Source organism: Tubulanus polymorphus, chromosome 3 (genome assembly GCF_964204645.1).
Source record: "Tubulanus polymorphus chromosome 3, tnTubPoly1.2, whole genome shotgun sequence".
Lineage (NCBI taxonomy): Eukaryota > Metazoa > Nemertea > Palaeonemertea > Tubulaniformes > Tubulanidae > Tubulanus > Tubulanus polymorphus.
The window spans coordinates 19,772,545-19,794,575 of record NC_134027.1 but is presented as its reverse complement, the minus strand read 5'-3'; positions in this window follow the sequence as shown (position 1 = coordinate 19,794,575).

Genomic DNA, 22,031 nt, shown 5'->3' with positions numbered 1-22,031 from the left:
ACAAAGGATACGATCGAAATTTTACTAGGGAAATATATAAAATAAAAAAGGTAATAACAACAAAACCATATGTCTATAAATTAGAAGATTTAGATGGTGAAGAAGTTGATGGGTATTTTTATGAAGAAGAATTGAGTTTAACTACTGAAAATCTAGAACAAGAATATAAAATTGAAAAAGTATTAAAAACAAAAACTATTAAAAGAAAAAAATATTCTTTAGTAAAATGGGTTGGATGGCCAGATAAATTCAACGAATGGATATTATCAAGTAAAATTAAAAATATATAAATGAATAAAGAATTATTTATATTTGAGCCTCATAATATGTTAATATCTGGCGTAACAAATTGTGGAAAAACTTATTTTATATTAAATTTATTAGAAACTCTTTATGAAAACTATTTTGATAATATAGTATTATTTTGCCCAACGTATGAATTTGATCAAACTTATGATAGAAATATTACTAAAAATAATAAATTTATTATATTAGATCCTAAAACAGTAAAAGAAAATTTAAATAATTGTGTTAAAATAGCAATTGATATTTATAAAGGATCAAATACATTATTCATCATAGATGATTGCGCAAATTTACATGATTCAAAAGTTAGAGAAAGTGAGTTATGTTATCTAGCTTTCTCTGGGAGACATTTTGGGATAACAACATGGGTTTTAAATCAAAAATATAATTCAATTGTTAAAGACTTTAGAGAAAACATTAGATTTCCTGTTTTATTCTACAGTAAAGATAGAAAATCGATGAAAAATGCACTTGAGGAAAATGATATTATTCCACATGATTTACATAATGAATATATGGATAAGTTGAAAAATATTAAAAGATCAAAATTATTATTTAGATTACAACACCCATTTAAATATGAATTTATTTAAATTCAATTAGTTTGTTAATCTAGTTGAATTCTAGTTATTGGTAGTTGGAACAAAAATCAACTAGATTTGACAATATTTTAACTAGCTTGTTAATCTAGTTGAATTCTAGTTACATTCTAGTTAAATTCTAGTTGCAACATCACAACTAATTTTTTTTGTTATATAAATGGTAGGTGAAAATAAAATAAAATCTAAAAATGGTGATGTTCCAATTGAAAAAACTTTAGATGATTTAGGAATAACAGAAAACAAATTAATTCCAGATGATGGTGCTTTAAATAATGTTACAACAAATAATAATTATGAATATTATCTTTATTGCAAACATCAATTAGAAATATTAATAGCATCTGGAAAATGTAAAAATTTTGTCGATAAAAATTTAACTTATAATGAATTAGATACAATGAAATCAGTTGAAATTATTAGATTATTTAAGATTTATGAAGCCGCGAGAACAGCTAGAATTAATGACGCGATATCAGAAAATGTAGTAAAAGGTTATAGTAAATTATGTAATTATATACTACCAATTGAAGATGAAAATAGATTATATTCCGATTTAAAAAATGATTATTTAGTTATGACTGAATTAAATAAATGGATTGGATATTTATCGTTTCAATTAGGTGGATTTATGACATTATTATCAACTGGGGTTATAACATTTTCAAATATTGAAAGTAAAAATATTTCTTTAATAAATGAGCGAGGTGAAAGAAGTGAAGGAATTAACTGTGAAGAAAAAACCGAGAACTCAGAAACAAATTGAATGGTCTCGGCAATTAGGAATTAAATCACAAGAATATAAAAAAGCTGTAAAAGAAAAAATAAGTAATAAAAATGTTAATAAAAATGGTGAAAATATTGTTTTTTCTACTCCTTCTGATAGTAGAATATTTGATAAATGTCTATATTTTACAGTTGGATTTGTAATTGTATTCATTTTGATTGGGTGTAATTGGTATAAGAAATCAAATAAAATTCATGATATTAATAATTCTGAAACAACTGCGATCAAAAATGAAAATACTTCTGAAATTCCAAAATTGATAATAAAGAAAATGGATTAATATTTTAGAAAAAAAGCAAAAAAAATAATTTTTTTTAATTAATTGAATATTAATTGAATATCTCACTACTTTTGTCTATCTATGCGGAGCAATTAAATTGTCCAGATAAGTCATTTCGGATTCTAGATATTCATTATTTTTATTAATTTATTTTGTTTTTACTTGAATATTGTATTACAGTCGTTTCTTACTATTAGTTTTTTCTTAAATTGAAAGATGACAGCACTGGGTATGCTAAAATGAATATTTGAATTTGAATTTGTTTATCAATTAACATAGTAATTGATTACTAATTTGATTAAAAATTATATTATAATTAAGTTAAAAATCCATAATTCATTTATCAGTTTTCATTCTTATATTCTTTTCATTCGGAATAATTTATAATTTCAAATTTCACATATTTTTTTTAGCACCAGCAACATTTACTTAGGTGTTTTAGCTAAGTATATAAGGCAATTCATTCGACCACTGTAGTGCCGCCGGGCTTGGCTTGCAGGGGCATTTCGAAAATGCACCTTTGTCCACCCTCCGTGGTTCTCCTTCAGTTTCGACTTTCGATCCTCCTTTCGGGGGTAAGGGGTTGATAGGAAATGCATTAGGCGCCTTTAATATAATGTGTTTCCTGTCAACCATTGAAGGAGAATTGGCGAGGTGTGGGTCACAGGGGTGTAAGTAGAAATGCTTGGGGATAGGTATCTCGTGGCGCCTCTCAATAACGGGATGCTTATCCCCTGTCGGGTGGTTTTGCTAAAACTTACCGTAAAAACATTGAAATATTCCTTTTAATCACGAGAGAGAATGATGACTATCCTCCTGTCGTCACGGCCGAGCTAATTTAAATAAACCTCGCTTTCAGCAACCAATGAAAACGTGGTAGTTCAATGCCGGCTAAATGGCCTGTGTGTGTTGTATGTACTGCGTTCAATGCCGGCTAACTGGCCTGTGTGTGTTGTATGTACTGCGTGCTTATTATATAACTGCTAGCTATCCAATATAACAACAACGTTGTGCAACACCTGTTTGATTGATCAATATTCAAATGAAGCACTCTCTTATAATAACATGTAACAGATGTTTGATTGTATGATTGTAGTTGTTTATAAAACGACTAAGGTAATTTTGGATTCTAGATATTCATTATTTTTATTTCTTATTTAATCAACAATTTCTAAATCATGATGCCCGTCTTCATTTTTCCCATGATAGATTATTTTAAATCCTTCTAAATCTTTTAATTCCTCTGTACTCAATGAAACCCATTTATCAGGTAAAAACACTTTAAATTCTCGCGATGTACTAACATTACAGTAGCTTAAATTCGCTGATACTTTCTCTCCATATTTAGTTTTTATCTTTTCTAATTTCAATATCTTATGTTCAATTTCTTTTGTAACATCAACTAACTTTTTTATTTCAAATTGTTTTTTTGTTGGTTTAATTCTGTTATTTATTGTTGCTAAGAATGCTTTTCTATCTCCCATTTATTAGGAAAAAAAATTACTTGTGGTGATGAGTGTTCGACCTTCGACCTCTGATCTGAAACCCCACTTTCCCAATTACTCATTTTTTATGAAATTCGCGAGTAATTCAAATAGAAATTATAGTTATTTTCATATTTTTTCATTTTTTACGAGCTCGACCGTTCGACCTTTGATCTAGAACAACTAAACCCCTATTACTAATGTCAAGTGTGAGTCCAGCATACGGATAGGAGTGTGTTGTATACTTGTATTTAGTTCTGCATTTTAATAAATCTTGATTCCTCCTTTACAGTGAACTTAGCTTTAACCTAGTAGAGGCTACAAGCCTTTGTAGGCCTATGTATATGCGTAGGTCTAAAATCTGGACAGATTGGTCGTAGGCCAATTGAATAACAACCCACCTAAATATCGTAAATTTTGTTTTGAAGTTCAATCCAATAAGTCCGTTAATAAACGCAACAATTATACTGTGTTTGTTTAGTAAAGCTCAGTACCGGTAGGCCTAAAGCCGCGTAAAACTCGATAAACACTTCAAGCGACACAGCGAACGATCTCCTTTCCCCCACAGCGAATGCTTACTCCGAATGTCAAGCGTGAGTCCAGCATACGGAAAGGAGTGTGTTATATACTTGTATTTAGTAAATACCTTGTGCATTTGACAATGATCGGTATGTACTGTAGGAAATATAGAGTATTGATGGTATTGATATAGAGGTTGAAGCCCGCGGCCGAATAAAGTAATACATTTTTTTATTTTGATACCTCGTCGACATAACAGCTTTTCTCCGCTATATCTCTTCGGCGTGTTTAGTTTAGGCCTACGACTCCCCGGTACACTAAAGATTTATCTTAGTAAATACACGGTTAATTCGGTAAAGAAAAATAGGTATTGTCAAACTAACTCCTTGAAACCCGCAGCCAAATCACTGGTAGTAATAAATTAATTTGTACTCGATTTGACTCATGATGAGGAGAAACTCGCAGCTGATCCCCGGAACGTCGATGTAGTAACACACGTCGATTCGTCGATGTGCTTTTAAAATCTAAAGTAGTAAATTTCCAGTGTATCGGTAATATGATTTGATGAGGAAAATGGGCTATTGTTAAAATCACTGTTTGAAGACCGCGACTGAATGTGAAGTCTGCGGCAATAAATTAGTTCATTTATACTTGAATTGATAATCGAAGTGACAGTCGGCCTGCGGGTTGATTTCGGGATGACGACTCGAAAAACATGTTGCCCCATTGAATGGGGCTAAATTTTCGATGTTTACGGCCCGACAGCGCTTTTGTAACGATGATTCGTGAAAAAACACGCGGGCTATTTGTAGATCTCAGTGAGCTGAACGATATTATATGGATTGTATATGAAACAGCGGAAAGGTAACAAAGCCTATGTTCTTTTGGTAAAAATAGTGTGGAAGAAAATAATAATAATAATAACCACGCGGATATCAATAGGGTTTTCTGTGAAATAACAGAAAACCCTAATAATAAATATAGCTGCAAAGCAGCGATAACGGGTTTTCTGCACAGTCTTAGAATCCTGTTCAACGGTGGATTTCGACAAAGCAATTGATTAGGCGCAACTTCAGCCATTACTAAACAGGCTATTAGGAAACAGTATCAATGATAGGTCGCCCAAATGGCTCAGCAGTTATCTCTGAACGAAAACTTGTAGCCGAAATCAACGGAACGCCTCATCTTGGAATAAGTCGGTCAAACTAGTGGAGTCACGCAAGGTAGTATCCTAAGTTGTCTTCTGTTTAATGTCCTGACAAATGACATACACAGTAATCCAACATATACCAGACCGAGTAAATTTCCAAATCGACCTTAACACGCTGTTCAACTTAAAAACTTAATGTTCCAACAAGAAAATCTTGTTCGAATGAAAATTATTCTGTTTGATCGAACAATACGCTTTTTGCTTGAACCAAAATTTTTCTTTATCCTGACAAAAAATGTGTTCGAATAAAAAGCTATGTTATTGTTGAAATGAAAAATTTTTAGTCCCGGCAAAAAAATTTGGTTGAGCGTAAACAATTTTTTCGAACCAATGTTTGAATGAAAACAATTCTGTTCGATTGAACGAAATACTTAATACTTTCGGTTCGGAGAAAAAACTTTTTTCAATATACTTGTTCGAACGAAAAACTTAATGTTCTGACAAGAAAATTCTGTTCAAATTAAAACGATTCTGTTCAATTGAACGATTGTTCGAACGAAAAACCTTTCGTTTGGACAAAAAAAAGTTTGTTCAACTTTGTTCAAACGATTTTTTCAAATTGGTTCAATCGTATAGAATATTATTGGTTCGAACGAAATAAATTTTGTTCCGACGAAAGAATTTTCAAGCGAAAGGTCTTTTGAACGAAAAAAAAAGATATTTCTGGTGCTCCGCAGTAACTTAAAGCCGGACGTAGGTAGGTCTTGTGACACGATGCGATCCTCGCGTTGCATCGCAAGTTTCGGTGCATGTCGGTTGCAATACGATTGTGTCAGTTGGTTGTGACAGTCGTGTCACGTCGCAGAAAGTAGAACATGTACGACTCCATGTGACTTGCGTTGCTGAAAGTTGAGGACGCCAGTGATATGACGACTGTACGGAAGCGATAAAGGGCCTCGAGTTGTCAGATTAATCAGATTAATCGACTTCAAAATAGGCGAAAGCATAAGTCTTTATTACGTTATTAATTGGCCTAATTATTCAAAAGCTAATAGAGTGGGCGACAAAACCAAAAAAATGAATTGTCGCGGGCGATAAAACCAAAATAATCAATTGTCGCTGGCGATGAAACCAAAATATTGAATTGCCGCGGGCGATAAAACCAAAATAATGAATTGTCGCTGGCGATAAAACCAAAATATTGAATTGTCGCATCAGGCGATCAAACCAAAATATGGAAGTGTCGCAGGTGATAAAACCGCGACAAAAAAAAATTGTCGCGGGCGATAAAACCAAAATAATGAATTGTCGCGGGCGATAAAACCAAAATATTGAATTGTCGTGGGCGACAAAACCAAAATATTGAATTGTCGAGGGCGACAATACCAAAATATTGAATTGTCGAGGGCGACAAAACCAAACTAATGAATTGTCGCTGGCGATAAAACCAAAATAATGAATTGTCGCGGGCGATAAAACCAAAATAATGAATTGTCGCTGGCGATAAAACCAAAATAATGAATTGTCGCGGGCGATAAAACCAAAATAATGAATTGTCGCGGGCGATAAAACCACAATATTGAATTGTCGTAGGCGACAAAACCAAAATATTGAATTGTCGAGGGCGACAAAACCAAAATATTGAATTGTCGCGGGCGATAAAAGCAAAATAATGAATTGTCGCTGGCGATAAAACCAAAATAATGAATTGTCGCGGGCGATAAAACCAAAATAATGAATTGTCGCGGGCGATAAAACCAAAATAATGAATTCGCGGGCGATAAAACCAAAATATTGATTTGTCGCGGGTGACAAAACCAAATTATTGAATTGTCACGGGCGATAAAACCAAAATAATGAATTTTCACGGGCGATAAAACCAAAATAATGAATTGTCGCGGGCGATAAAACCAAAATATTGAAGTGTCGCAGGCGATAAAACTGCGACCAAAAAAAAATTGTCGCGGGCGATAAAACCAAAATAATGAATTGTCGCGGGCGATAAAACCAAAATATTGAATTTGCGTGGGCGACAAAACCAAAATATTGATTTGTCGCGGGTGACAAAACCAAATTAATGAATTGTCGCGGGCGATAAAACCAAAATAATGATTGTCGCGGGCGATAAAACCAAAATAATGAATTGTCGCGGGCGACAAAACCAAAATTATTGTTTTGTCGCGTTATTTTAGTTTTGTCCTTTTGTCATAATGTCGCCCTCATTTGCATATACGTGTTTTTTTACACATGGCCCTTATCAGCCACCATACTTAAGCCTTAAGGTCGCGTAAAACTCGATAAACACTTCAAGCGACACAGCGAACGCTTAACGCTACTAGCCTATTTAGGCCTATGTATATGCGTAGGCCTAACATCCGGACAGATTGGTCGTAGGCCTATTGAATAACAACCCACCTAAATATCGTAAATTTTGTTTGAAGTTCAATCCAATGAATCCGTTAATAAACGCAACAATTATACTGTGTTTGTTTGAGACAGTTAAGCTCAGCACCGGTAGGCCTAAAGCCGCGTCAAACTCGATAACACAAGCGACACAGCGAACGATCCCTTTCCCCCACAGCGAATGCTTACTCCGAATGTCAAGTGTGAGTCCAGCATACGGAAAGGATTGTGTTATATACTTGTATTTAGTAAATTCCTTGTGCATTTGACAATGATCGGTATGTACAGTAAGGGTTTCGGCACCAGTGATACACCGGTCACAATCCTCTCCTTAATCGTTGAATATAAAAACGTAAAGATCGGTCCCTGGCGAGAGAACGTGTCCGTGCACAAACCCAAATAATTAAACTAAAATGCCGAAATTCTGATTGAATATAATAATAATAAAATAGATTTTATTTACCTTGATAATAGTAATATCTCCAGATAGCACACAGTTCAATTCCTAACTCTAAATTCCTATTGTACACTACTGTTGGTAACCCGTCTTAATTCTGGTATTTCCACCCAACTCTCAAGTATCTTAACGAGCGTCCCCGGGTAAGTCTGCTTTCTCAAGACTGCGGGCCTCTTTTATGGAAAAGATCGGCATTCCTAGAATGCCGACTCTCCCGTTCGACTTTTGGCAAGGAGCAGCAACATAGCTGTCATGACGGTTTTGGACATGTAGAATTAGCCTTAATGATTCGCTAATCTAAAATTATTTGAGAAACTGATTTGCCAAAGTAACTTTTCTTTCCAACCCTCCTGTCATAACACGCTTTGATTTACTCACTCCCTACCCATCATCGTTGAGAGAGCAGCCATTCTCTACGAGTTACCAACAGACATGTACACCAACAGAAACCTTAGAGAGCTAGTATTGATATTTGCCACAATTAAACTTCCATAAAACTTAAGCGATTATAAAGGTCTTGTCCTTAATTAACATCCAGGATACTTAATTTAGATATATTTTCAAAACTTAGTTTTCACCTAGATTATGGAACAAACTCATCGTTTCTTTTTCCAATCAACAATAGTAAACTTTTGATTCAGAAATACAATGTAATTAATTATCAAATCTAAAATCATTCTATACTTATTATACCAATTTTCATTTATTAATACAGGATAAAGCAAAACAACAATGTCTTCCTATACTTCCGGTTCATCCTTTTATAGAAAGTAGTCGGGAGTATCAAGAAGTAACAGCGAGATCCCTGCACAAACCACACTATCAAAGCACCTCATCGTTCCGACCCAACCAATTACAGTTCCGTCTATCCTTAAGTTTTTTAAAAATAATTCTAAATGTTTGCCAGATATCGCAGCACAAGAACCGAGGAAGAATTATTTTTACCCCTGGCTGATTTATTGTCAGCGCTGGTAGATCAAAGCATCAAACAACAACTTGCACACATCGTTTGCTGTCTGATACCCATAAAGAAACCACCAACGTAAACAAAAACCATCATTACAAACATTTTTTAGTTACTACGGAATCTTGCTGCGGATCATCACTCCCTATCCAGTTTAAATTTCGTCCCGAAATTTTGAATTTAGACTGACTCATGAAAATCGCGCTGAAACTTCCCTAGACAGATCCTGAAAAAGAACATCAATTGCAAAAAAAAACAATTCATGCAACGAGTAACTGTTTAAAAGTTCAACACAACAAACGCGTGTTAAAGTTCAGGATACAGTTTATCATAAAACCGCATTTAAAGTTCTGGATACCCAATCGGAAAAAAAAGTTCATTCGAGACCGCTGTCCCCGCACACTAAACAGTCGAAAGCTAAGCACAAAACAGTTCACAGTTCGAGTTTAGAATTTACCGCGAAGTGACGCAATAGCTACCAGACACAACAAGGTACGTCATGGACGAACGAATGACGTCATCCACCGCAGTTCCTCGAAGCGCGTACTGCTACGTTGATAGTACGGCAAAACGCATTCATGTTCAGCTGATACTTGCTCGCTATTCATAGACGCTATAGTACTACGGTTACTATATCGGAGTCTTTTCTCCACAGTTACTATAGAAACGGAACAGTAATGTATTCGCATCTTACGGCTTGAGCGAACAACATTCCATCGAATGTTAATGTAACTACACGGGAGCCATCTACACACTCGGCTTTACTCCGCTAAGATGTCTACGGAAATTATCACTTTCCTTCATATTTCGTATCGCATTGGCCAGGTGTCTTTGTCCACCCTTCATCACTTAAGTTCGTGAGTATATAACAGGTCTTCGAGAGTGACAACACCACTAACAATGGCCAGAATCGCATGACTAATCATCGAGCATGATTCCATCCCGTTAAAACCAACGCCCAAAGTTCGCTGTTGTACGTCGTATATTCGCTCCGTTTCTCCGTTATTTGACGAATCGGCAAATTAATATCACTCATCTCGACCAGAGCATACCAGTTGTTGGTTTATCATACTATCAGTTGCGTCGAATAGAGTCTCAGGATACCTCCCAACAAGTCCCCATCTCCATATGGTCACTATCAGGGGGGTACCCGTCGACATCTATCGCGGTTGACAGAAGAAGGCATTCTTCCATCGTTGTGCTGTCATATCCCGACGGTCCCATCTTCACACATCCGATAAGGGTACCTTACAATCAAATAAAAACACAGAGATTATATAAAAATTTCATAACTCTTTCTTTTCTAACTGACAATTAACAACTTCTACTCAGACTACGGATAATAAACACTGGAGATTATTGATATTACGGCGATAGGCCAATAACACGACAGTTAAACCTATAATCTATGTTTATTCTATGGTTGTCTTTATCTCACATAACTTAAAGGCTTAATAGTACTTATTTCTAATATATTTGTGTTTCATCATCATATAATAACAACTTTCCGACAATTTTGCAGGACATATGCATCCTGACCTTATTACTGATTAAATTATACTTACGTCAAATCCAATGAGGGCATTCGAGCACCCTTATTCAGAATAGCTATTCTTAAATAGCTTTCAAATACTGCCCTCAGTACAGATATGGGTACAGCCTACTGGCATCAGCCAATAGCGAATTCCTGGGAATCCCCACCGAATAGTCTGGTGGCGACAGATCGCCGCCAGGGGAAGCTGTGAGTGCCAGTACACCGGGCCCATGCTCAGTCCGAGCCTCATCATGTATAACCACGATCTCGGGTTCCACTGACGAAACTGTCAGCTGGGTCGCTTCTCGTAGTTCGGTAGTAAACGACCGATAAACCGCAACAACCACAACCTTACTCGGAACTGACACGAGCTGTCTCATTGTGAAGAGACTTACTCGTATGGGGACCGAGCAGGAAGTCGGCAGATTATACATCGTCCCTTGCGAACAAGTCAGTTGCTTAGCCTGCCAGGTTAAGTTCAAGCGGGCGACTCCACAAACGACTCGTAACGCAACCTTAGTAAGAGCTGGAGGCTCGAAACAACATCTCGTTTCACAACCGGACAATGTTAGTAGAGGCAAGTCCAATGTCTGAATTCCATTCTTAAGCCTTATGGCTAGCCTAACCGGATATTTTCCCGGTGAACAAGGTGCAGGCAAACAGTGTCGGCACCTATAGAACATAGCACGCAATAAAGGTCTGAACACAATTATAACTATACCTACTACAATAACTAAGAACAGGACGACATCGACGCGCACATTCTTGGCTGTGACAACCTCCCGAATGACCGTATTATTCCAGCCACCTCGTCGTAGGTCATGGATAGCGGGGTGAACAGTCACCATAGCTTCAGCGGTCGGAAGAAGTCCTGCTCCCAGAATTGATAAGGATCCTTGCGACTTTAGCAAAACGAATATTGAGAGCAGCATGCTGCCCGCAGAGAGACCAATAGCGAGCCAAGTGAGCCACCCTGTACCGGTTCCAGACGAAATAACAGGTTCAGAATGATCAAATAAAGCGTCTGCTTGCGATCGGTACAGTTTAGCGTCAGTTTGAACGGTTCTTGCTAACTTTTTGAAATCCATGCTAAATTTAGTGTCCACCGCAGCCACTTTTGACCAGTTATTAGCCTTGAAATCCAAACTAGGCAGCGGTGCGTATGGCGTGCCCTGAAACATTGTCGCTCCAGTAACGTTGGACACTACATTCTTTGAAAAGAAACTATGTAGGACTAGTAAATTAACAGCGTGCGCAATGGTCACCGTGTCTTGGTTAATACATTTGTTAATTCTACCGGGCACAAAAAATTTTGATCCACGCAATGCACATGCACACCCAATTTTTACCAAACAAAAACGACATGCTTTTATTGCTTTTGGTGACTTGCCAGGGCAGGCGAGAGTCCAAAAATCGTCAGTGCCTGAAACAACAAAGTAGCCATCCCCTACGTCGACTGCCAGTTCGGCCAGGCCCTGGACCTCATACCGTATGTGGCATAATGCTAGCACCTGTGAGGGTTTATCGAAGAAAAGGCTACTCAGGCATGATTCTACGGTTGCTTCGCGCATGGACACGCGCTGCCGGCAAGTCATCACATCGGTTCCATAACAAGTAGCAAATATATCGTGACCCATTTCAGTGTAGTAACTACCGTCCCTAGTAGCGCCAAAATAAGGGGCTGTACCAACAATCATTGAAGTGTTAAAGGACGTCGCGTTTATTGGCACTGGCATTAAGACAACCGAGTATAAATCAAAATATGTCTGACCAGATTGCAAGGGGATTTTGATTGATATGTAAACAAATTTATTGGTCTTAGTAAAGCACACATCCTTAACTATGTAATAATAGCCTACATCCCTATTAGCTATTGAAAACCCAGAATGCATCCTATTTAATTTTTCGGACACATCGTCAAGAACCTTCGAAACCATTTTTGGATTAACCAGGGCTCTAGGCAAATATCCCTCCAATAACTTTTCAACCCCCTGCAACCACTCACTGGAAACTGCCGTCAGTCGTTCCACTAGGATGATATTTCTTATTGTCATGTCAGACGCCAATGCTAGCATACTCGCATCGACACTTTGCTTTAGCAGTGTCGTTCGAATTGATTTAAGCTCTTTTGAATTGGCCACGTATGCAGAGGTCAGGCTACTGATTCGTTTGTCAGTCGCGTTAATAAATGAAGAGAGTGTCCCCTGTATGTGGGTGATTTGATCCGAATTCAACTTGACTATTTTTTCTACTTTTTCGACGTGATTTTCTACTTGCTGAACTTCATCTTCGGTAGCCGTACCGAACAAGGAAGACGAAATCGATCCGATAAATGAAAGTGGTGCACGTTTGACCCTGCGCCCACTGGCGTGTCGTTTCTTTCGTGAGTCGGTATCTGCAGCATCAGGTATCATTTGTCTCATATCAGCCAATTGTCCCCTGATATGGGTCAACGTGTCTAACTGTAGGCGATGCGCCTCACGAAACATTTCCAAATAGCCGGAGCAGTGAGAACGAAGTTCTGGCTGGACAAGAGAACAGCGTAGCCGCAAGCCTTTACTCGGGGGGTCATTAACAACTAGCCATGGTATCGCGAACGTGTGAAACCAGGCACTGTCGCCATTATGGACTCCTCCAATCCGATGAAAGGCGACACCATAGTTTGGCCTCAAGACCGTCGAGGGCATCAGACAATAGGCCGACGACCATATGGCCACCAAGATTACGACAATTTGCATCCTGAAAAATAGGGATAGCAAGAATCAGTAATCTCGAAACCACGTACTAGTCGTCTCTTTCTCGACGTCTCTTCTTATTTTTACGAGTTTTACGCTTTACTTTAGCGGCATGGTCATCCCAATAGGCTCGAATGATTTCAGGAGGCAGGTTTTCGGCTGGCTCAAACGTGTTCTCATTATCGTCATAGCCAACCCATTTTATAAGATATTTCAGAATGCCTTTCTCTTTTTTGTGACGAATCACTCGTTCTACGTAATAGATTGGCTCAACCGGATTCGCAGGCTGATTTTGATCGCCCGGATCATCCGGTGCGAGGACAGGCCCCTCCTCAGGTTGATCCCCGTCCTCCCTGTCAATAGGTGGATTCTCAGGTATGTCGTCCTCAAGCGGCCTAATGTCCGTTGAAAAGAAATGCTTCATTCTATTACAATGTACTGGGACGGCCAAATCTTGATTCCTCTCATTCTCCAAAATGAAAGATACAGGAGAAATCTGTCGGACAATTCGATAAGGGCCCGTCCATTGATGAAGCAATTTCTTACTAAGCCTCTTTATTTTCTTTGGAGTGAATAGCAACACTTGATCACCTACTGCGAAATTTGGGGGAACGGCAGTCCTGTCGAAACGTTCCTTCATCTTCTCCTGCGCCTTTTTGATATTAGCCTTGGCCAACTTCCTGGCCTCTTTTAACTTTGGCAACATTGCTTGGACAAAGCCTCCTGCATCAAAGTAAACGTCCCTCGGATTAAGTAAAGCAACGTCCATCGGCAACCTCGGTTCTCGGCCATACATGAGGTAGAATGGCGAGTATTGCGACGTATCCGAAGCTGGACTTACCCGATATGCAAATAGAATGGGGTAAAGGTATTCGTCCCAATCGGTTTGGCGTTCATTGCAGTACATGCTCAGAGCCTTGACAATCACAAGATTCATATGCTCGACTTGTCCCTGAGTTTGTGGTCTATACGCACTGGACCGTGCCCGTGGCGTATAACATAGCCGCGAAACCTCGCTGACTAATTTACTCAGGAAATTTGTTCCGCGATCGCTCTGCAAAACAGAGGGCGCCCCATGGCGACAAATGATTTGTTCATAAAAGATCGTAGCGACCGTCGTGGCTTCTTGATTAGTCATAGCAAAAGCTTCAACCCACTTTGTAAGATAGTCGACAAAGACCAATATGTATTTATTTCCCGAGTCCGTTGTTGGAAAAGGACCACAGACATCCATTGAGACTCTATCCCACGGCCCTGTGACAGCTATGGGGTTAACCGGGGCCCTAATGGGCTTCCCTGGCTGATTCTTAGTCGCACAGTCCTTACAGGATTTAATCCAATTTTCAACGTCTCGATACATACCATGCCAGTAATACCTTGCTCGCAAGGTTTCGTAGGTCCGTTTGTGACCCAAGTGACCGCCAGTCATTGAATCATGACCAGCCTCTAACATTTCCGCATACATACTTTTAGGTATGACCAACTGACGAGGCCCATCAGCCTCAATTTTCTTTTTAGAGTCCACATGGTAAAGAACTCCATCATCGTCAACAAAGAAGTAGTCTGACTGCAAGATAATTCTCCTGGCTTCCTTGTCATCATCTGGCAAGGTACCATCAAGTAAATAGTCTATAAGACACACTAATTGTAAATCAGACCGCTGGAGCTCGCCCATGTTGAAGGGTACAGGCCGCTCATTGTCAGCCTCGAGAGCACACGTGTCGATAGTGTCTTCCATACTATCAGAGATGGGATACGGGCGACGAGAGAGCCCATCGGCGTTCCCGTTTGCCTTGCCTGGACGATGCGATATGGAGTAGTCAAATTGCTCTAAGTAGAGTGCAATACGGCCAACACGACCCGAAAGTGTTTTCATGGTCTGAAGATACCGTAAGCAACTGTGGTCTGTGATAATCTCAAAATGATATCCCCGTAAGTAGGGTTCAAACTTTTTGACTCCTGCTGCAACAGCTAAGAGTTCACGGTCCGTTGTAGAATAATTTTTCTCCGCTTTATTCAATCCTCGCCCCGCATATGCAATTGCTCTTTCTAGCCCATCCTGGACCTGCGCCAGGACCATGCCGATACCCTCATCGGAGGCATCAGTATACAATAAAAATGGCGATGCCCCATAAATGGGGAAGGCCAATACTGGGGCTTCGAGCATCGCTTGCTTAAGGGTGTCGAAAGCCTGTTGACAAGAAGCGTCCCATCTATACGGCACGCCTTTCTTAGTCAACTGGTGTAAGGGGGCCGCCATAGTGCTGTAACCTTTACAAAAACGCCGATAATAATTGGTGAACCCCAGAAAACTTCGTAGTTCTTTTAAAGTCGTGGGGACAGGCCATTCCTGTACGGCTGCTACCTTTTCCGGGTCAGTAGCGATCCCGTCCTTAGATATTCGATGCCCAAGGAAGTCAATGGTTTTGACAGCAAACCGACATTTCTTTGGATTTAGGCGAAGACCTGACTCACGAAATCGATCGAAAATTTGAGCCAGGTGAATTAAATGACCATCAAAAGAATTCGAGTAACAGATAATATCGTCCAAATATACTAGACAAAATTTCCCAACCAAGTCTCTCAGCAGACCACCAGTCAACCGCTGAAAGGTAGATGGCGCCGATTTCAGACCAAATGGGAGTACCTTAAATTCCAAAAGAGACGACTGTGTAATGAAAGCAGTCTTATCCCTACTGGCCTCGTCAACTTCAACTTGCCAGTAGCCACTCAGAAAATCAAGTGAGCTAAAGAATGTAGGTGCCGCTTGACCAACCTGAGCCAAGAGATCATCGATTCTAGGCAGGGGAAAATAGTCTGAACGGGTGACAGCATTCAATCCCCGATAGTCAACACAGAATCTCCACTTGACATCTCCGTCCGGGCTCTTCTTCCGAACGAGAACGACCGGGGCAGCCCATGGGCTAGTACTATGCTGTACTATCCCCATGTCTAACATCTGTTTGACATGCGTGTCAATAACTTCTTGCATGGCCGGAGAGGCTCTATAAGGCCTTTTCCGAATTGGGGCCGCGTCCCCTGTGTCAATGACGTGTTTGACTAAGTCAGTTTTACCAAGTTCGTCCGGTGTTCGTGCAAAATGTCCCGATACGATCGTATTAGTTCAAGAAGTTTCGCTTTCTGTGATACAGAAAGGTCCGAGTCTGACATATCTATTTCCGGTATCCCAATGTCAGCAGATGTCTGAGGGTAGTCCACATGTGTGACAGACACCTCTGGAGGTCGGGTCAGCTGTCCCGAATTCCCTTCATTCTTCAGGGATTGGTCAAGTGACCACCCATCTGTCCATAAGTGGCCAAGACACATATCCTCATAGAGGGTGACATGTCGTGATGTGGGATTCATGACCCGAACCGGAATGCCTGATTGCGTAACGTCGACAACTGACCTTGCACTCATAAGATCATGTGCCCTTAATTGATTTGCCGGCTCAAAGACTGCCACCGATGCTTGTGTCCCGTCAATCGAGTACTTTCCGTCTATGATGACCTCACATGAGGGGGGGAATGACAGTCATTCGCGTAATCTTGACGGACGAAGACTTGCCCAAATTGACAGTATTATTGAAGTAAATTGCATCGGCCCCTGGTAACAAAAGGGCCTTTCTTGCATAATCAATAACTGCCCGGTTTTGTTCTAAGAAATCAGCTCCAAGAATTACATCGGACGTGATACCGTCTACCACGTACATAGAGTGCGTAATTTCCAAATTGCCTAACACAAAATCCACACAAATAACTCCTCTCAGGTCAAATTTAGTTCCATCTACCCCACGGGCAGATTGGAATTGACCGACCTGCAAAGGGCCATTTGATATCCGAGGATGAGTCGTAAAATAATCGTTCGATAATACAGATATTTCGGCGCCAGTGTCGATCAAAATACTTAACGGTGTCCCCGAATGGCTACCTGTCACTCGGTTAGCGACAGTTGCCATGATCGACGGGGAATAAACCTCTTGTTCAACAGGATTATTCTGACTAGAAAGAGACCAAATGTCGTTGGTTGGCGTGTCACCTAACGTCGTCGTAATAGGCGGAAGTTGTTCCTGACAGTGAATAGTAGGTTGAAACTCGGAGTTCGAATCTCCTATTCCAACATTGTCGTTGGTTGGCATAATTGGTTCAGACGTGGGGACAACCTGACCTCCGTCCCGTACGTTGGACATTTCATTACCGAATAACCGACAACAATTTTCCGATGTTGACACCTGATTTGATACATTCGATACGACAGTCTCCGTATCATGATGATCATTACGACATTCCGTCCGTGGACTGTTATTACTTAAATCAACTGACACTAGGTCACATTGTACTGCTGATTCGGAAGTTACCGGGTACTTATACTGATCAAGAGTGCGTTCGTGACAATTCAATTGAGACTTCTTATCTCTAAAAAGGTCATCTTCTGCCGAATCCGTCGGACCATTAACCCCTCTAGGGTGTGACCTATTTATACTAATATTGTCACCCGAGCACGCCATATCAGCACGTACCTCCTGCAATTCAACCGGATCGCTAAATGTGACCCTCCTGTGTCTTTTTACAGGCTCTCTAGTAACCGACAACTGGGAATTATTCATCCAGCCGTCCTCAAAATTGGATCCCCGATCCATATAAAAATTTCCATCAAACGACAACTGGGTATTGTCCCTCCAGCTGTTCCCAAAGTTACGATCTTGAATGTCATATACGTCATCGGCACCCCATGAAGGAGTGTGATGATCAATAAACTTATCTAAATGTAAAGGTTCATGTTCATCTAAGTAATCTACATTACAGTTCCCCTCAGGGTCAAAATAAAGAGAAAATGAGTCAGCTAGCATGTCGCCCTGATCAAATGACATGTCGAATATATCATCCCTATCGTCCTCAAAATAATCATCAACATCATTAAAAATATAATCGTCGATTACAGGACTGTCATCGTCATATCTATGATATGAATATGAGTCGTCCCACCAAAAATCACTCCTTATCGCCGAATCGGGCGAGGGCTCTGTTGACCATTCATTGCGCGACCCCACCCTTGTCGGTCCATAAGATGAGGTCCCCGGTCGTTTCCCTGACTAAATGTTCGATTAGCCCCTTGGGAACCACGTCCAATATTCTGTGACCGAAACTGGCCCCTACCAAAGTTTTGGGGACGGCGATTATCACGCTGAAATGCGTCCCGGTTTGGCGAGACCCGCGACCTTTGTTGGTCGTAACGCCAAGTTGGACAATTCCTGGCGTAATGACCGGGGGCGTGACATTGGTAGCACACCACCTGCCCATCTTGTGACCGTTGTGATGGACGGTTCTCGCTATAATAAGTACCCCTATCATTCCGCTGAGTTCGGGTAGACTTTTGTGTGTCCATGATTTGGCGGAACATGTCCCGTAGCTCCGTCATGACATCCCCTATCGCCTTATTTGGTTCGGTCCCAATTTGCGATATCTTGGGAGACGACAGGGCCTTTCGTTGTTCGATATGTTCAGCCATTCTGGCTGCCTCCCATGCATCCCTAAAAGTTGTTGGACGTTGCGACAACAGATAGACTGAAATGTCAGGCCGAGAGTTATTGATCAATAACATCTTTTTCTGGTGGTCCGAGAACTTCAAACTTGAGGCCACCCGATCAATTTCCTCCGGAAACCTATCGACCGGTTGCGTTTCCCCCTGTCGCATTGTCGTCAAGGCCGACTCCTTGACCAAGGCCCACGAGGTAGGGCTAAATTGCGTGCAAAATGCATGGACAATATGCTCCCAGGGAGTGGTAATTTTTGTCGAATCGGTCGCCTGATCAATGCGGAGGTCATTGAATAGAACTAGGGCTGGGCCAGCCAAAAACCAATACAACTGTTTCTTTTTGGCATTTTCGTCCCAGCCTCTCAGATCGGCCAAACGATTGAACCCTCTGAACCAATCAGAGACGCACTGACTGTCTCGTCCTGTAAATTTCGGGAGCATGGAGAAGTTCATAAACGCGGTGGCCGTGTCCACCTGTTCGCGTAAGCCCGAGAGGGCCTCTAAAACCGTGTCATTGCTAATTGGGGGGTGACCCTGTGGGTTCCCTCCTGTAGAGGTTTGCCCCTGCAAGCCACCCGCATCGTCCGACCCGTATGTTGTCCCGCTTCTAGTTGCCATTTTCTAAACCAGAGTAATCAAATTATTATTATCCCTACGATGATGCTACTTTTAAATTCTAAACCTGATCCTGGCGATCAGCCCAACAAAGTAGGTTTTCCCAAGTACGGGCAACCTCCTCCACCGTAATCCCTTCCCTTAAAAATGACGAAAGAATGTCATCTCCTCAAAAATCCACGAGGTGCAAGGGCCAAGGGCAGACTGACTTTCCGAAAATCGGCCTATACCCCTGCTGGGCGACAGATCCAACGATTGGTCACCCGCAGACGCACCTAAGGACAGGTCTACTGGAAAACTTTGGACAGGTGCGCCCAAATGTCCGCCCAACAGTTGGCCCGCTACAGGCGTAACAATTGCTAATGGTCTGTTTAAAGATCGAGTTGCAGACAGGTCTGCCGGTTGCTCTGAGTCGAACTGATCAATCCCTATAGGTGAACCAGGCGGCACCGAACAACAGCATGAAAAGCTTGAGTCGCTGGAACCGGTTGATCCAGCTGATGACGGCGGCCGTGTGAAAGGTTCACCAGTCCGTATCGAGCTATCTCGGTTCGAATCCGTACCCGAAGGACTTAGGGGCGGAGAAGGGGTCACTGAAGACGAGCAAGTACAATTTACCTGGTCCTGAAAAACCGCTAACGTTGGGCACTCACAATACAAACAACTATCCAAAAAGTCAAAGTCTGAAGACTGAGAAGTTGGAGTCCCAGCACTGGTCCCAGGGGAAGCAGTTATGATGGTAGGTGTTGCGGGTGCTATACTCACAGTAGTGAGACACCTTTTTCGGGGTAGTGTACTCCAATAACCAGTGCTACGACGGTTGTTTGTGCACCTTACCGTAATCGACCCCGACATTAACGTACTAACTTACAAATAATAATCACCAAAAAGAAAATTATACAATTCGAGTTTAATTGCTTATTATAATTTCAATAAATAACCCCAATTTAATCAAAGTAGCTGTATATTCGCGACTTATCAGCCAACAATACGTTATGGTCAGGGATAGCACATAAACTGAAATCCCCCTGATCCCAGGTAGACGTATAAGTATTAAGCCCGCTGGGTGGAGGGTTCGAATCCCTCAGAGTCTGTCCGACCGCTCCGTCGTTATTGGTACCCTTTGTGCTGAGTGGGATTGAATCCCACAGTGGCTGTTCAACAGCTCTGTCGTTGGTAATACCCTTGATGCTAAGTGGGTTCGAATCCCACAGTGGCTGTTCAGCAGCTCTGTTGTTAGTGGTCCCCTTGGTGCTAAGTGGGTTCGAATCCCACAGTGGCTCCCTTAAATGAGCTGGTACCTCCCAACTAGACTTGGGGACTGGGGCAAGCGTGTGCATCTTGTACACCGTTGCCCCACAGTAACCACGCCTCAACCCAGCTGACATGTATCAATCACAAACAACACCAAATATTTTTCACAAATAACAATCAGGCAATCATAAAGTTAACAATTGACTGGTACTATAAGACCCCCTTAGTCTATGCTGGACAAAGGAAATAGCCGTCAGCGTCTTTATCACCAAAGAACAACTCGGCCGGGTTTGCAAAATCACGAAAGAAATGTGCCCAAAATGGGTCGAATTTCTCGGGCACTTTCACTGGCATTACCCTTTGCCGGCGTTCGAGAGGGTTTGGATCCCTCGAGGTGATCGAAGCTTCGCGCTGAGTGTCGGTCGGGTTAGAATCCCGTAAAGGCTCAGCAGATACGGCCAAAGTCAGCAGTGGGTTCGAATCCCACAACGGCTCCCGATACTCTTCCGGGATTTCAAATGGCTGTGCACCTCTGGGGTTCGAATCCCGCAGTGTCTCAACAGGGTCGACCGGAGTTGGCAGTGGGTTCAAATCCCACAATGGTTCCCGAAACTCGACCGGAATTTCAAACGGTTTGGTATTAGGTGGGTTCAACCCCCACAATTTCTTTTTGTATGGTGAGTTGGTTGTAGTGCGGTGCTTCTTAGAGAATGCGTTCCTCGCACCACAATGTGAGCATATAAAAATGTATACCATTTGAACAACAATTAATTACTAATGCAAAAGTTTCCGGCACAAAAGAACTAAACAGTAAGGGTTTCGGCACCAGTGATACACCGGTCACAATCCTCTCCTTAATCGTTGAATATAAAAACGTAAAGATCGGTCCCTGGCGAGAGAACGTGTCCGTGCACAAACCCAAATAATTAAACTAAAATGCCGAAATTCTGATTGAATATAATAATAATAAAATAGATTTTATTTACCTTGATAATAGTAATATCTCCAGATAGCACACAGTTCAATTCCTAACTCTAAATTCCTATTGTACACTACTGTTGGTAACCCGTCTTAATTCTGGTATTTCCACCCAACTCTCAAGTATCTTAACGAGCGTCCCCGGGTAAGTCTGCTTTCTCAAGACTGCGGGCCTCTTTTATGGAAAAGATCGGCATTCCTAGAACGCCGACTCTCCCGTTCGACTTTTGGCAAGGAGCAGCAACCTAGCTGTCATGACGGTTTTGGACATGTAGAATTAGCCTTAATGATTCGCTAATCTAAAATTATTTGAGAAACTGATTTGCCAAAGTAACTTTTCTTTCCAACCCTCCTGTCATAACGCGCTTTGATTTACTCACTCCCTACCCATCATCGTTGAGAGAGCAGCCATTCTCTACGAGTTACCAACA